We start from the raw sequence: 6,000 nt of genomic DNA, 5'->3' as shown, positions 1-6,000 counted from the left end.
TGTTCAGATCCTTAATGCTTATTAATACTCCTCTGATTATGAACATGAATATGCTTTGTGAGTAGTTATGTTTGTTCCTGAGGACATGGGAGAAGTCTTGTTATAAGTAATCATGTGAATTTGGTATTCGTTCGATATTTTGATGAGATGTATGCTGTCTCTCCTTTAGTGGTGTTATGTGAACATTGACTACAAGACGCTTCACCATTGTTTGGGCCTAGGGGAAGGCATTGGGAAGTAATAAGTAGATGATGGGTTGCTAGAATGACAGAAACTTAAACCCTAGTTTATGTGTTGCTTCGTAAGGGGCTGATTTGGATCCATATGTTTCATGCTATGGTTAGGATTACCTTAATTCTTCTTTTGTAGTTGCGGATGCTTGCGAGAGGGGTTAATCATAAGTGGGAGGCTTGTACAAGGAAGGACAACACCAAGCACCGGTCCACCCACATATCAAATTATCAAAGTAACGAAGGCGAATCATATGAGCATGATGAAAACTAGCTTGACAGTAGTTCCCATGTGTCCTCGGGGGCGCTTTGGTTTATATAAGAGTTCGTCCAGGCTTGTCCTTTGCTACAAAAGGGATTGGGCCACCTTGATGCACCTTGTTTACTTTTTTTACTTGTTACCCGTTACGAATTATCTTATCACACAACTATCTGTTACTGATAATTTCAGTGCTTGCAGAGAATACCTTGCTGAAAACTGCTTGTCATTTCCTTCTGCTCCTCATTGGGTTCGACACTCTTACTTATTGAAAGGACTACGATAAATCCCCTATACTTGTGGGTCATCACTCATCATGAGCAAATAGGGTGGCTATATCATTCAACTTAGTAAGGTGTGCCACTACCATTTCAGTTTCATAACCATGTAAAGGATCAGATTCAACCAAAGTAATCAACTTTGGGTCAACAGAAAGTTCATAATCCTTATCATCAAAAAAGATAGGTGAAGTAGCAAACTGAGTATCACATTGCATTCTAGCATTCAAAGATTTCTCTTTTAGTTTGCATAATAATTTCTTAAGATCATGTCTATCATTGCAAGCAAAAAAGTCTCTAGTTGTCTCCTCATCCATAACATAGCCCCCAGGTACCTTAGGCAATTCATATCTAGGAGAGCTAGGCCGAATAGGTGTTTCAAGATTTCCAGTTTCAATAATTTCATCAGTTTCAACATTCTCAAAAACTTTAGCTCTAGCAAGTTGTTCATCAAGAATATCACCTAGTGGCACACCATCATCAAGCAAGGTACTAGCATCATCATAAGCATTATCCATAGCAGAAGTAGCATCATCAATAACTCGCGACATATCAGAATTAATAGCATGTGGTGGTATTGCAAGTCTACTCAAAATATAAGGTGAATCAAGTGCAGAGCTAGATGACAGTTCCTTACCTCCCCTCGTCTTCGAGGGAAAATCTTAGTCTTGGTATCCTTCAGATTCTTCATAATGATAAATTGATAATAATCCCAAGTGACTCAAAAAAGTATAGCTACGCTCCCCCACAACACCGCCAGAAAAAGGTCTTGATAACCCACAAGTATAGGGGATCACAACAGTTTTCAAGGGTAGAGTATTCAACCCAAATTTATAGATTCGACACAAGGGGATCCAAAGAATATTTTCAAGTATTAGCATATGAGTTGTCAATTCAACCACACCTGGAGATCAATTATCTGCAGCAAGATAATCAGTAGCACAGTAGTATGATAATTTTGATAGCAGTGGTAATAGTAACGGTAATAGTAACAATGATAGCAATGATTTTTGTAGCAGTTGTGACAGTAGCAATAGCAATAGTAACTTAGCAAGAACAAGATGTGGAAAACTCGTAGGCATTGCATCGGTGAATTTGTTGGATGATATTCATCATATAACAGTCCTAACCTAGGGTGATACGGCACTAGCTCCAGTTCATAAATATAATGTAGGCATGTATTCCGTAAATAATCATACGTGTTAATGGAAAGAACTTGCATGGCATCTTTTGTCCTACCTTCCCGTGGCAGCGGGGTCCATAAGGAAACTAAGGGATATTAAGGCCTCCTTTTAATAGAGAACTAGAACAAAGCATTAGCACATAGTGAATACATGAAATCCTCAAACTACAGTCATCACCGGAAAGTATCCCGATTACTGTCACTCCGGGGTTTGCGGATCATAACACGTAATAGGTGACTATAACTTGCAAGATCGGATCTAGAATATAGATATAATGGTGATAACATAAATGGTTCAGATCTGAAATCATGGCACTCGGGCCCAAAGTGACAAGCATTAAGCATGACAAAGTCATAGCAACATCAATCTTAGAACATAATGGATACTAGGGATCAAGCCCTAACAAAACTAACTCGATTACATGATGAATATCATCCAACTCCCACACCGACCAGCGAGCCTATGAAGGAATTACCCACTCCCGGTGGGGAGCATCATGGAATTGGCGATGGAGAAGGGTTGGTGATGACAAAGATCGAAGATCCCCCTCTCCGGAGCCCCAAACAGACTCCAGATCTGGCCTCCCGATGAAGAATAGGAGGTGGGGGTGGTCTCTGTCTTGTGAAACGCGATAATTCTTTCTCCTTGATTTTTTCTCCAAAAATAGGATTTTATAGAGTCGGAGATAGGGCCAGTGGGGCCACCAAGTGGGTACAACCCACCTGGGTGCTTCAGGAGGGGGGCACCCTGGTGGGTTGCGCTCCCCCAGGGCCCCCCCTCCAGTGGTTCTTGGCTCCAGTATTTTTCTTTTATCCCACAAATTTCTCCAAAAAGTTTTGTTTCATTCCAAAAACTTTTATTTATGCACCAAAACAACACCATGGTAGTTCTGCTGAAAACGGCGTCAGTCCGGGTTAGTTTCATTCAAATCATGCAAATTAGAGTCCAAAACAAGAGCAAAAGCCTTAGGAAAAGTAGATACAACAGAGACGTATCAAGTACCCATGCCCATATCATGGAAAAACTACGGCAACACAAAGGGCCAGGATGCAGGACTATATCAATGACCAACAGGTCCTTCTAGAACCACATCGGTAAGATCACATGTCTTTGGGACTGAGCGCTCATGCTAGCCATAACACCGGTTGCCAGGGCCGCCACAACTACGTTGGGCCGCAGCGCGCACTAGGCGCCAAATGACGAGCATCGTCGGAGCTTTTGGAAGAGACGAACATGTGAGGAAAACGCAGAGTTGCAAGCAACCCCTTATCGGTTACAACATTGCACCATCCTCATGGCCACTAAAGATCGTTGCCGCCATTAGAGCTTACCGGGCCACTGCCCAAATTCTCGATCTTCATGACTTGTGAGGGAAACGAGCGAAGATGCCCCTTTGTCTGCTTGTACGGTGTCCTTGCAGGCCTTGCAAGCCTATTATGTTTCATTATTTAATGCTTGTTCGTGCGATGGTGGTCGGTCACTTAAGTGGCATTAGTCATTAGATGTGATCATAGTTATTCTAGTGGATTTATGGACATACTACTTATATAACATAATTCCCATATATGCTAGGATTTCTCATAAGTGCTTGATTTGTCAATACGCATGCATATACTTATGTTTTACGTCTCATCGTTGCTTTGAGACACGCTGCTGATACGTCTTCAATGTATCTATAATTTTGTATTGCTCATTCCATATTTTTCATAATTTATGCAAAGTTATTGAAGTTTATTAAAACTAACGTATTAATTTAGAGCTTGATACTAGTCCATATTTTTCAATGCTTTTGATTTCAATATAAAATATTTGGACTCCCCCCCCCCCCACGCGTCCATCCCTTTTCCAAAACCCTTGTCGTATTTTTATGGACATTTTTTGACACCACCACTTTGTGTTTCGAGGTAATCTTATTTGGCCATGTCTGACACTCTGTCGGAGGGGGAATCTTTGTATTTGACCTCTTCATCGACCCTTACTGTCACCGTGGTGATGTGGGAGAGTATTCCTCCCACGAGGTTAGTTTTTTTTAAGAAGTAGTTATGTGCCATCTGTATCTCTTTCTTGACCATATGAGTTGCATCCATGATTGTGATATTGAGAATTGATGATGAGTTGAATTATAGGATGTATCCTTGCCTCTATGGTGGTGAGTTACTTTATGGATTCCGTCTTGATCATGTTACATTGAACTTTGGGAATTTGCGAGATCATATGATGTACATATAATATTTTTTAGAGACACCTAAGATGATAATGGGGTGCTCAATAGATTAATATTGAAAAGACAACCTTGAGGTGTAATTATTGTACCTACGAGATGGGTATGCCTTTACCGTACCTAGTGAGGTTATATCATGCATTTCAACGAAGTTATTAATGTTGAGAGTTGACGGTAGTGAACCTATGAACCCCGATCCCCGGGCATCTTTCCAACCTCGTGTCAGACACTTCTACATATTTTTACCTTGCTATTTTTATTTATTTACAAACAACAATATTCATGTCATCCAAATTATCAATCTCTTCTCAAACTATTACATCCATACGATTGACAATTGTATTCTGTGTCGAGGACAAAAGGGACTAATTCTATCTTATTGCAAGGTTGCTTGAGAGGGGAATACATTCATCCTACACCTCCTGCAGATTGATCAATCTTAGGTTAACCAATTGAGGAAAAACTGTCCATGTCCTACATATTGAATTTATGCTCCAGCCAGTTGCTCCAAAAGTCCGAACTGATTGAGGAAGCTGGGCAATATATTTCAGCACTCGCCCTCAGGTCTAGACTTATTTAGTCCTTAGACGTGAGATCGATGTAGGCCACATAATCTTTTTTTAGTAGTCTGTTAGCAGGTTCTTGAGATCAAGACCTCTTGACTCAGATACCATGTTAAACTTCATGCACTAGGCAACACAACCAAACGTTCGAACTGATGGAAAGGCTATGCAATTCACATATACACTTCAACACTACAATCGTCTACACTTGAAGGCCCAACAAGTGTTTACAATAATAGAAATGCATAGTATACACCAAGCTTTTTCTCGTGTCATTGTCGGGTGGGTGAGCGATTGAAGGTATCTTCTTTAGATTTTGCAATTTTATCTTTTAGTTTCTTGTTCACTAGTTGTGCTTATAAAAGAAAAGAAAACAAAATTGTAGTTTAATTGTCTTGTAAAATATTGGAAATTACAAAAAAAATGTTCTCATATAAGTATATTGATTACTGTGAAGAGGATAGAATTTGTGAACGAAAGGCATTTATTAATGAAAGGTTTTGTAAAAGGAACAAGTTTGAGCACAAATTTTTTTGATTAATGAACTCTATTATTATGCTCAAAAGTTTTGTTGTCTTTATCACATTACGTTGTCAACATTGCAATATATGATGATTATTGTGATGAAACAGATGTCTTGCTATCAAGAGATAGAAAAGCTAGAAAGGCTGAAATTACTGTTCTATGATGTTGTTTGCATTTATCTTGGTTTTTGCTCTAGGACTTCGTTTCATTTCTGTTTGCCCCTTCTGGGTTAGGCGCCTATACCTTTTACCCCGAGTGTTATAAATTTGGTATTGTTGATTGTTGGGCTTCATATTAATACAATGTGGAGCCGAGGCAAGGCCCTGTTTTTATTTAAAGAAAGTGGGTTGGAAGAGTACTTCGGATACCATTGATCCAACTATTTAGGTGGGTGTTACAGTTGACTATGATGGTTACAAACTTTCGGATGATTATTATGATGATACCTATGCTATAAAGAATAATGATAATCATGTTTCTGAATTTGTCATGCAATGAGCATGAATTTACTTAGGTGTAGATTAATAATAATTTTATGAATATGGATCATGATAATAGTGTTTTGTGTGTTAGGTATATTATATAGTTTGATCATGATGCCACTGAAAATTATTATGAGAGAGGGGTTCATGGTTATAGCTAGATATCTCAACAATACCAATGCCTAGCTAATTAAAAGGCATTGAAGAAAATGCTTGTGGGAGGCACCCCATATGTATCCTTTGTTTATATATGGTTCG

The sequence above is a fragment of the Triticum dicoccoides genome, chromosome 7B, assembly GCF_002162155.2.
Source record: "Triticum dicoccoides isolate Atlit2015 ecotype Zavitan chromosome 7B, WEW_v2.0, whole genome shotgun sequence".
NCBI lineage: Eukaryota > Viridiplantae > Streptophyta > Magnoliopsida > Poales > Poaceae > Triticum > Triticum dicoccoides.
Note: the sequence above shows the minus strand (reverse complement) of the source record.